This window comes from Bubalus kerabau, chromosome 5 (assembly GCF_029407905.1).
Source record: "Bubalus kerabau isolate K-KA32 ecotype Philippines breed swamp buffalo chromosome 5, PCC_UOA_SB_1v2, whole genome shotgun sequence".
NCBI lineage: Eukaryota > Metazoa > Chordata > Mammalia > Artiodactyla > Bovidae > Bubalus > Bubalus kerabau.
The window spans coordinates 24,640,386-24,651,763 of record NC_073628.1 but is presented as its reverse complement, the minus strand read 5'-3'; the positions used below and the strand labels follow the sequence as shown (position 1 = coordinate 24,651,763).

Here is an 11,378-nt window from a genome sequence, read left to right as displayed (position 1 = left end):
CAACATCAGTCCTTCCAGTGAATAATCAGGACTGATTTCCATTAGGGTGGACTTGTTGGATTTCCTTGCTATCCAAGGGAATCTCAAGCGTCGTTTCCAACACCACAGTTCAAAAGCATCAATTCTTCAGCGCTCAGCTTTCTTTATATTCCAACTCTCACATCCATACATGACTGCTGGAAAAACCATAGCTTTGACTAGACTGACCTTTGTTGGCAAAGTAATATCTCTGCTTTTTAATATGCTGTCTAGTTTTTTCATACCTTTTCTTTCAAGGAGCAAGTGTCTCTTAATTTCATGGCTTCAGTCATGATCTGCAATGATTTTGGAGCCCAAGAAAATAGAATCTGTCACTCTTTCCACTGTTTCCCCATCTATTTGTCATGAAGTGAAGGGATCAGATGCCATGACCTTGCTTTTCTCAATGTTGAGTTTTAATCCAGATATTTCACTCTCCTCTTTCACTTTCATCGAGGCTCTTTAGTTCTTCTTTGCTTTCTGTCGTAAATGTGGTGTCATCTGAATATCTGAGGTTATTGATATTTCTCCCAGCAATCTTGATTCCAGCTTGTGCTTCATCCAGCCCAGCGATTCTCATGATGTACTATGCATATAAGTTAAATAACCAGGGTGACAATATTCAGCCTAGACGTACTCCAGCCATCATAGCAGAAATGAGAATGCCATTGAACCAAAAGATATAATGGAACAAACTCAATAGATCAAAATTTAAATAACATTGACAGTATTAAGGTCTTTCCAAAGGTATGGACCATGCTAAGCATCTCATAGGAATCAATTATCAGAATTTACATGGAAGGTAGATTTTATTGTTTCTGTTTTTTGGAGAGTTGGAGAGTAAACATGTTATCTCAAGACCATACAGCAAGAATGGTGTTTAGCTGAGGATTCAATCCCCTACTGTCTAACATATTCAGGATCCATTAGAATGAAGATAATAGAAGTTCATTAAATCCAACTACCCATTAGGTGTGTCCTTAAAGAATATCTGCTATGTACGTGGTTACTCAGTCTGTGCTCAAATTTTTATGATTGTCAGCTTGGGGTGTGTCTGATGATAGGGATATTTGTCTTTGCTGTAAAACCAAATATTTCTTTCCATAATTTGAAGCAGTTAATTTTACTGAATCTCTTGAACATATAAAATAAGTTCAGTATCTCTCACTGCCATATAATGAACATTGAGATAACTGCCTGGTGTCACAAGAATTTTTCCTTTGCTGAAAAAAAATATCTTCAGTTGTTTTAGCCATCTTAAAATACCATATTTCTAGATCATATTTATGAAACTGTGCAGCTTCTCCTTTACCACACACAGTATTATACTTCAAATTGAACACAGTAGTCCAAATATTGCTTGAGTGTTAAGAATATGATTTTCTATTTTCTAGAACCTACTCATTTCCTTTGCAAATCTAGACCAAAGGTACACTGGTCTTTAAAAAAAAAACATATCACTGTTGACTAGTATTGAATTGACACTAAAATTACTTATTTTATTTTGCATGTGCTTTACTCATCCACATCTCTACCATCTTTGAATTTTTTGAGAGCATGTGCAAATGCAAAATACATGGTTATATTTTTAAAATGTTGGCATACCTAACACTTAATGCTTCTGTATAGATCAATCTCAGTACAGTGATGCCCTGGTCATAGTGGTGGAGTACATGGCTTGTATTTAGGCCATTATATTCTCACCCCTAAGATTATCCTATTTAGAATAAGAAGAATGGCTCCTGGGGTGGGAAAACCTATTGAGGTATAAACATGATGCCTGCCAAGCAGTTGCATTTCTGCTGTCTGGAGTCAAAGTCCGGGGAGAAGGAAGCTGAGACATTAAAGCATTAGATCTCATATGAAATGATACTGGTCATCAGATATTTTCAGTTGAAATGTTACTAAAGAAGACAACCCCAACTAATATAACTACTTTTCAAAGACTTGTGAATCCTCCCTTCATTAATTATAGAAAGCATACACAATATTACTTATTATAAATGAAAGGAAAGTTCTATGCCATTCGACATTGTTGATATTAATATATAAACATAGAAATTTGGAGGAAAGATGAATACTCAGAAATAATACTAGAAATATTCCTTTCCACTAACTTTAAAAATTCATAAATTGTTGTTTCTCTTAAACATTATGAAATATCTTAATTATAAAGTTCTTGAAGTTTATGATCTATTCTAGTTCAACCAGAATGATTGTTTATCATACAGTAGCAGGATATACTGGAGAATTCCCTTCATTATGTATGTCCTCTGATGATGGATAAAGAATGATCTCTGCAGAATTATTCTCTGCTTCTCACACCCACAAACACACACACACACACACGTACACTCATTTTTCTGTCTTTTAAACTTAGAACCTGCTGAGAAGAAAATGGACCCTGGAAATCACTCATCAGTGACTGAGTTTATCCTCGCTGGGCTCACAGAACAGCCACAACTCCAGCTGCCCCTTTTCCTCCTCTTCCTAGGAATCTATGTGGTCATGGTGGTGGGGAACCTGGGCATGATCATATTGACTAGGCTCAGTTCTCACCTGCACACCCCCATGTACTATTTCCTAAGCAGCTTGTCTTTCATGGACCTCTGTCAGTCCACTGTCATTACCCCCAGAATACTGGTGAGCTTTGTGACAGAGAAGAGCATCATCTCCTACCTTGAATGCATAACTCAGCTTTACTTCTTCCTCCTTTTTGCTATCTCTGAGTGTTACATGTTGGCTGCAATGGCATATGACCACTATGTTGCCATCTGTAGCCCCTTGCTGTATAATTCCATCATGTCCCATCAGGCCTGTTTCTCCCTCATTTGGGGAGTATATGATGGGACTGGTATGTGCATTCTCTCACACAGGCTGCATGCTTAGGGTTCATTTCTGCAAATTCAATGTGATCAACCATTATTTCTGTGATCTTTTGCCCCTCCTAAAGCTCTCCTGCTCTAGCACTTATGTCGACAAATTACTGGTTCTATGCTTTGGTACACTTAACATCTTTGCCCCCATCCTGACCATCCTTAGCTCCTACATCTTCATCATTTCCAGCATCTTCCACATTCATTCCATGGAGGTCAGGTCCAAAGCCTTCAGCACATGCAGCTCCCACATCTCAGCTGTTGCTCTTTTCTATGGGTCTGCAGCATTCATGTATCTGCAGCCATCATCGTTCAGTTCCATGGATGAAGGGAAAGTGTCCTCTGTGTTTTACAGTATTGTTGTACCCATGCTGAACCCCCTGATTTATAGTCTACAGAACAGGGATGTCAATGTTGCCCTGAAGAAAATGCTAGAGAGAATATTCTTCTGATCAGAAATAATATGAGGATGAATTTTTAGTCTATGTAACTGGCTATTTTATTGTGCAAGTTGATATTTAATTTTAGCCCACATGTCAATATATATTTATTAACATATATCCATACATTTAGTGGCATTCTACTGACATTATTTCACATTTGTATGGCCTGTGATGCCATTTGTCTCTGAGGTTTTCTCTCATAAACATCACTGAGATACAGATTAAAAGAAATAGGATGATCTGGATACATGGGCCCACTAAAGCCAACAACACCATCCCTCCCTCTGTTTTGTCTACAACTGATAAAAACCTTCTGTCAATGAAATATCTTCTAGCAGTTATCACCAATGTTCTTTCTTCTGTCCAAAAAAAAAAAAAAGAAAGAAAGAAAGAAAGAAAACAGAAAAACTGCTATCAGTATAATGATTGTAATCTCTAACTTTTGCACACCTAATCTGGAAAAGTGTCTTTCCCAAATCCTAACTTGTGAATATCTGATTTCTCAAGTCACTAAGTTGTGTTGACAACCAACCCTGGGCTTGGAAAAAATGTCTAGATATGATCCCAAAAGCATAACTCATAAGAAACTGATAGTGTGAATTTCATCAAAATTAAAATATTATTCAGCCATTAAAAAGAATACATTTGAATCAGTTCTAATGAGGTGGATGAAACTGGAGCCTATTATACAGAGTGAAGTAAGCCAGAAAGAAAAACACCAATACAGTATACTAACGCATATATATGGAATTTAGAAAGATGGTAACAATAACCCTGTGTACGAGACAGCAAAAGAGACACTGATGTATAGAACAGTCTTATGGACTCTGTGGGAGAGGGAGAGGGTGGGAAGATTTGGGAGAATGGCATTGAAACATGTAAATATCATGTATGAAATGAGTTGCCAGTCCAGGTTCGATGCACGATACTGGATGCTTGGGGCTGGTGCACTGGGACGACCCAGAGGGATGGAATGGGGAGGGAGGAGGGAGGAGGGTTCAGGATGGGGAACACATGTAAACCTGTGGCGGATTCATTTTGATATTTGGCAAATCTAATACAGTTATGTAAAGTTTAAAAATAAAATAAAATTAAAAAAAAAAAAAAAAAAAAAAAAAAAAAAATAAAATATTTTGCTTTTCAAAGACAGTGTTAAGAAAATAAAAGATGGTTTTAGATAAGTGTATACACTTTTATTTTTACATCTAATATATATGTAGATAGGTGGATAAACAGTAATTTCCAGGTTTCATATGATGCTTTCTTTTTTTTTTTTTTAATTTTATTTTATTTTTAAACTTAACATAACTGTATTAGATTTGCCAAATATCAAAATGAATCCGCCAGAGGTATACATGTGTTCCCCATCCTGAACCCTCCTCCCTCCTCCCTCCCCATTCCATCCCTCCGGGTCGTCCCAGTGCACCAGCCCCAAGCATCCAGTATCGTGCATCGAACCTGGACTGGCAACTCATTTCATACATTATATTTTACATGTTTCAATGCCATTCTCCCAAATCTTCCCACCCTCTCCCTCTCCCACAGAGTCCATAAGACTGTTCTATACATCAGTGTCTCTTTTGCTGTCTCACATACAGGGTTGTTGTTACCATCTTTCTAAATTCCATATATATGCGTTAGTATACTGTATTGGTGTTTTTCTTTCTGGCTTACTTCACTCTGTATAATAGGCTCCAGTTTCATCCACCTCATTAGAACGGATTCAAATGTATTCTTTTTAATGGCTGAGTAATACTCCATTGTGTATATGTACCACTGCTTTCTTATCCATTCATCTGCTGATGGACATCTAGGTTGCTTCCATGTCCTGGCTATTATAAACAGTGATGCTTTCTTAAGTGGCACTTTTTTATGATAAATGAAAAGCGCCTGACTTACTATAATTCATTATCCAGCCTACTGTATCATGCATTTTCTTTAAGTCTTTTTTACAATATCCTTTTTTGCTAATGTTAGGTGATACTTAAAGAATCCTAGAGTTTGCCATGTTTTAGATGTGTGACTGGACTCTAGAAAACAAGTGTGAATCTATTACATAATTCTGGCAGTACACCAGAAGCCACATCAGCCACAAAACCTAGAGTGAACCCTAGATATTCCTTTCCAAACTCAGATAATTCTTCCATATGTATAACCTTTCATATTTACAAATCATAAGAAAAAAGTACTCTTTCCTTCTGAGTTACATTCAATTCAACATCTTTGAGGTATCAGGGTTCAAAGAACCATGCTTGACTTTTTCCTCTTCGGTTTTCTTGACCAATTTCTACCACCCACCCACGCACTTATAAAAGAAATAATATGTGAATACTTATTTTATATACTGGATATGTCAGGCTTACCATTTACCATTACCAAGTCAATGGGTTGCTAATCCAGGCAACTCAGGGTTACAATTGAAGATGCTGTCACTGGATGTGTGCGTGTGTGTGTGTGCACACGCGCACGCTTGCACAGTTGCTCAGTCATGTCCAACTCTTTGAGGCCCCATGGACTGTAGCCTACCAAGCTCCTGTGCCCATGGAATTTTTCAGGTGAGAATACTGAAGGGGGATGCCATTTCTTACTCCAGGAGATCTTCCAGATCTAGAGATTCAACTCACATCTCCTGTGGCTCCTGCATTGGTGAAACCCCAAAAGAGGAGCATCAAATTTATCATTCTATTTGACTTAATAATAGCTTCAATTGCTTTTTCACAAGCAGTTATTTATGTTGATGGGAGAGAACTGAATTGCAAGTGGATTTTGAACGTCATTTTAACACATTAAGGAAGTTAATTAGTATAAATTATTTGTGAACATTTATTTCCTGATGTTGGATTTAGGGTGTTTAAATGCTCATATTCATAATTCATAAATCATCATGGATTCAATCAAGTCTATTAGAATGTGAGAACCAGACACATTCATTTCTGTACTTTCTTTGTTACCTGTATTCAAAACTACTGGAAAGTGGCTTCAGAGATTTATTCAGAACCAGATGAAAGTTAATATTCTGACACATTTGGACTGAAATGCGTTGATGAGCAGGTCTTCTTCCTTCAGCTTTCTCATATTCTAAGAAGGGTTTGTTAGGTCAGTCATACTCATCCTTAAACATTTTATTACATAATATAACTTCTGTGATCTTCAAAACATAGAAGAGAATATAAAGATCTATACAAAATGTACTCTGTATAGATCTAGAAGACAGATCTGTAGACTCTTGAAAATAACTTGATTGCTGCCTAGTTGGTATGTGAAAATAATATGATTTATAATAGATGCTACAGTTACATCGGCACACTAAGGCAAGTTATTATGAACCAATGGTGTCTCAGGAATTGTTGGAAATGTATAACATTTGAAATGTTATAGTTTTGAAATGTGGAAAGAAACTGGCTTTAAAAAGGCAGATGCCAGTGTTTGCCCCTACAGCCTGTTTTGTTGATGAAATTAGACATTTATTATAAATGAGTTTCTGCAATGACAAAATGATAGACATTTAGGGAAGATAAATATTATAATAATTAATAAAGTTTTGTACTTAAATGTTTGTGAAAGTTTCCTTTTCTGAATTGTCCGAGACACTACACTCAACAGTTCTCATGATGTTGGTTAGAATCATAAGAAAATATCATCACTTATGATGATTTAGCCAGATCAGCCTGTCTTCTTTTTGCTTTTCAGGAATGCTTGAAGTCTATAAAGCAAGGGAAGAAGAACTATGGCATTAGATGGTATTAATTCTGCAGCATGCTCATTCAGAGTTGCAGCTCTTACCCTGGAGAGGATAACATACAAATCTATAGCATCATCCACAATACTTAGAGTGAACCCTAGATCTTCCTTTCCAAACTTGGATATTTCTTTCATATGTATAACCTTTCATATGTATGAATCATATGAAAAAGTATCCTTCCCTTCTGATTCACATTCAGTTCATCAGTCTTTGAACCCTACTTGACTTTTTCCTCTTTTGATTTTCTTGACCAATTTCTACCACCCACCCATGCACTTACAAAACAAATAATATGTGAATACATACTTTAAATAAATGCTTTTGTGTTCATGTAAATGGACAAACTTGCAAAATAAAAATCAATACCCAATTAGAGAGGTAGGATTTATTTCTATGTGTGAGACTATTTCAGGCCAGTTCACTGGGGGAAATATCTGAAAAACTTGCAGAATATTGGAACTCATAAATAGAAATGAAATAAAGAGATAGGCTGATATTTCTTGATACAAATTTTCATTGATGCTGCACCATAATCTGAAATATCCCCTTGGGAATTGTCCTCAAGAAATGAAATTTCTCTGTAGCTATGAAAGTGAAAGTGAAGTCACTCAGTCATGCCCGACTCTTTGTGATCCCATGGACTGTAGCCTAGCAGGCTCTTCTGTCCATGGGATTTTCCAGGCAAGAGTACTAGAGTGGGTTGCCATTTCCTTCTCCAGGAGATCTTCCCGACCCAGGGATTGAACCCAGGTCTCCCACATTGTAGACAGACGCTTTACTGTCTGAGGCACCAGGGAAGAATAATGTACCTATGGGACCTATTGAAATATAATATGCTGTTGAGAGACTCACCTCCCTCTCTGGAGCTACAATCTAGTACCTTAAATTTTTCAGTTGTTGTAGGGGTGCCTGGAAGACTTCTCCAAATCTTAAGAATGAATCTATGAGTGGTTTTTCAGTCATAAAAGGGCAATTGGTGTCTGTATTGTCTTCTTTTTTTTTTTTTTTTTTGAGGAAAGAACACTAAACTTGGAATCAGAAGATCTGAGTATGACTTGCTCTTCACTTTTTAGTTTTAGAAAAGTTTCTAACTCTCTGAATGTCAGTGTTCTTTTTTAGAAATTGGGATTCATTATCACTACTTCACAAGGATTTTGTGAGAATTAAGAGATAATAAAATTACATTATAACAAATAAGCAATATAAACACATCTTTATTTAAAATTATCATTATTTTGAATGAATGTTAGAAAGGCAGAATTACTAACTCAGCTCAGTCATGAGTAACTTGCTCAGTTGTGTCTGACTCTCTGCAACCCCATGGACTATACAGCCCATGGAATTCTCCAGGCCAGAATACTGGAGTGGGTAGCTGCTCCCTTCTCCAGGGGATCTTCCCAACCCAGGGACTGAACCCAGGTCTCCCACATTGCAGGAGGATTCTTTCCCAGCTGAGCCACAAGGGAAGCCCAATAATACTGGAGTGGGTAGCCTATCCCTTCTCCAGGGGATCTTCCCGACCCAGGAATCGAACTGGCTTCTCCTGCATTGCAGGTGGATTCTTTACCAACTGAGCTATCAAGGAAGCCCAATAACTCAGCAGATGTTCCTACTGTTCTTTGTGGGAGATCTGACTCTACCATCTAAAGATGTAGGAACTTGGTCAATTTTCTTAACTCTTTGTACCTCAGTTTCCTAATGTAAATAGGAATTAACTGTACCTACCTCAGAGAATTGTGGTAAGGACTAAAGGTGTTAATGTACATGAAGCATTCAGCAGTGCCTGGACATATTTCTATTAACATAACTCTGGTTTCGTCTCTTTTTTAATTAATTTTTATACTTTAAAAAAATTGCAGTATAATTACTTTACAAGCATGTTGTGTTAGTTTCTACTATGTAACAACATGAATCAACTATATACAACAGATTCTTACTTCCTTAAAAAAAAAAAAAAAAACTGCAGACCAAACACAAAAGCATCCCAAAGAGTTTCTGCCATTTTAAGGGACTCTTGCTCAGTGGTATTCTGGCCTTCCCTATGGCACATGTATCTCTTTTATTAAAATACATTAAGAATGGTATTAAGCTGTTATTGTAACTTTTATACCTATATTCATAATTCTTATTGTTATAGAGGTAGATAGATTTATCATATTTAAATCAAGGCCATCTGCTCACCAGGAGAATCACTTGTTAAATGTGTGCCTCTTCAGATATATTTGAGAAAATGAACAAGGTAATAAAGACAAAGAATTTCAGAGTATATTAAGGGTGGAGGTAGGAAAAATTTGCATTTAAATTAGGAAGGCAAGTTCTTCATATTTGAAAGAATATCATCCTACAGATAATCAAACCCTTATCATGATGAGAACACAACACTTAACAAGGCGACTCAGCCATTAATTTTTTCCTATACTGAAACAAAATCTAACTTTTTACTAGTTCCACTTTTTTACATGTTATTCACCATGGATAAGCACACAGCAGATCAACATACCAGCTCTCCAATTACTTGAATATGAGCATCAGGTCTCTGCTTCTCTAAGCAAAATTTCCTGGGAGCTTTCACAGCAGAGATGTTAGAAGTTTAACTGCAATCAGACCCGAGTTTTAATCTCAGATCAGTTATTTTCCAGCTACATGATCAAGTTACTAAAAACTCCCCATGCTTTTTATATCTTCTTTTACTTAATAAGATTGTTTCTGAGACTTAAATTTAAAAATAAAAGAAACTAAAGCATTTTCATATGGAATTATTTAAAGTCAATTTACATATTTATAATCTTCCTTTAAAAATATTTAGTTTATTAATGTTGTTTTGTAAATTACACTTGCTAGAAGGACACATAACGAGATAATTAAATAATTGCTTATCCTTTATTAAATAGCTTCCGAGTTTGACATCAGTGCTGATACTTTGGAGACCTGTATTCTATTTTGAAGTCCAACATTCTAACACAGATGAGGAACACCTCAGAGGTGACTGAGTTTATTCTTCTGGGCATCCCAGACACAGAGGACCTGGAGACCATGCTCTTTGTCCTGTTTCTGTCCTTCTACATCTTCACCCTTATGGGGAACCTGCTCATCCTACTGACGATTGTCTCCTCTGCTCGGCTGCACACTCCCATGGACTTCTTCCTGTGTAAACTGTCTGTGTGTGACATATTTTTTCCCTCTGTGAGCTCCCCTAAGATGCTCTTCTACCTAGCAGGGAACAGCTGAGCCATCTCCTACCCAGGCTGTATGTCCCAGCTCTTCTTCTACCACTTCCCGGGTTGTACTAAGTGTTACCTCTACACGGTAATGGCCTATGACTGCTTTGTTGCCATATGTTACCCTCTGTGCTACACAATAATCACAAGTCACAGAGTGTGTGCCATCCTAGCCATGGGCGCCTCATTTTTGGATGTATTCAGGCCACCTTTCTAACTATGCTTACCTTCCAGTTGCCCTACTGTGGCCCCAGTGGGGTGGGCTATTACTTCTGCTATATCCCAGTGATGCTGAAGCTGACTTGTGCAGATACCTTGGCCCTGGAGGTGGTGGGATTCATCAGTGTGGGTCTCTTGCCCCTCAGCTGCTTCCTTCTCATCCTCACGTCCTATAGCTGCATCATTTGCTCCATTCTTCAAATCTGATCTACCGAAGGCCAACTGTGTGCCTTCTCCACCTGCAGTGCCCACCTCATGCCATCCTCCTCTCCTTTATGCCAGTGGTTCTCATCTAGCTACAGCCACCCCTAACCCCTGACTTAATGCAACTGTTCAGGTCCTGAATAACCTTGTCACCCCCATGCTAACCCCTTGATCTACAGCTTGAGAAATAAGGAAGTGAAATATTCTCTGAGGAAAGTGCTAGAGCAGGTGGCCCTAATTTCTGAAAAGTGATAGAGGTGACTCCACATTGCTTGTGAGAGGAATTTGCACAGATATTATCTGTGTTCCCTTTTACTACAGATGAAGAAGCTAAGATTTGAAGATATGAGGTGAATTTCTCCAGGTCACACAACTAATAAATTACCCTACTCAGGAGGGATAATAAGATATCCTACCGCTCCCATTTGGCAATAAAAAGCCTAGGCCTTCTGTCCCTCACTGTTTGTCTTCCTCTCCTCCTAATCTCTTGTTCCCTTTTCCCTTACCCTAGCACTTCCTTATCTTTGCTGAGGATTATATGATTAAATGATTATAATCATATAATGATTATATGATTAACCTCTCAAAAGCCTGCATCAGATAAGCCCTCATTTGAAGGTCTAGGGATTGTAAAAAAAAAAATTGGAAGGTTTCAACC

General features: G+C 37.5%; 2 pseudogenes; both read left to right on the top strand.

Annotated features, from left to right (window-relative positions):
* The first annotated feature begins 2,412 nt into the window (after positions 1 to 2,412).
* Positions 2,413 to 3,346, top strand: LOC129653741 (olfactory receptor 8G1-like; annotated as a pseudogene).
* Positions 3,347 to 10,043: 6,697 nt separating this feature from the next.
* LOC129654182 (olfactory receptor 149-like) lies at positions 10,044 to 10,972 on the top strand (annotated as a pseudogene).
* The last annotated feature ends 406 nt before the right edge of the window (positions 10,973 to 11,378 follow it).